Source organism: Arachis ipaensis, chromosome B04, assembly GCF_000816755.2.
Source record: "Arachis ipaensis cultivar K30076 chromosome B04, Araip1.1, whole genome shotgun sequence".
Lineage (NCBI taxonomy): Eukaryota > Viridiplantae > Streptophyta > Magnoliopsida > Fabales > Fabaceae > Arachis > Arachis ipaensis.
In genome coordinates, this window is record NC_029788.2 from 19,632,686 (window position 1) to 19,633,549 (window position 864).

Here is an 864-nt window from a genome sequence, read left to right on the forward strand (position 1 = left end):
AATATTAAAAAAATACTTTTTGTTATGAATTACATTAAAACATAAAATTATATTTTTATTATAAATTTCTATTTTAACATGATATTTGTTAAAAAAATTTTATGAAATATTTGATTATACAAATGTTTAGATTTTGGCCCCTTTGCTTAAAATTTTTGAATCCGTTACTAGTATTATTAACTTTTAAAAATCAAGTTTTTTTAAAATGAAAGAGTTAGTAATGTAATAAAATAAGATGTTGATTATTCTTAAATTAAAATAATAAAATTCATATATAATGAAAAGATAAATTAATAATGATTAATTTTTCACTTTATTTTTTATTATTTTTTTATTTTAAAAGAATTAAATTTAATTTTTAAATATCAAATTAGAGTCACACATGATTAAAGGAAAAGATTTCAAAAGACATATATACCACCTAGCAAACCAATCTCACATATTAAAACCAATATTAAAGGTTATCAGAATTTATTATTTTTGATCATCACGTAGTGTGTTTGGATTATAATTTACAAACAGAAATTTGTATAAAATTGTTTTCGCAAATTTGATTTTGATGAAATATAAGTTTGTCTTAAAGGTGATTTATTTTTGGCAATCTTTATATCAAAATGAATTATAATAAAATAAATATTTAGATTGTTACACTACTTAAAATCACTTTTAGATAAAAAATTACCAAAAGAGATATGAATTTAAATAATTTTTTATATTATCCTATCATTTTAATTTAGATGTTTAAATAGATCTTATTAATTAATTTTATAATAAAATTAATATTTATTTACTAAAATAAAAATAACATATAAAAATAAATAAAATATATTTTTAAATAAATATAAAACAATATAAATTTTAGAT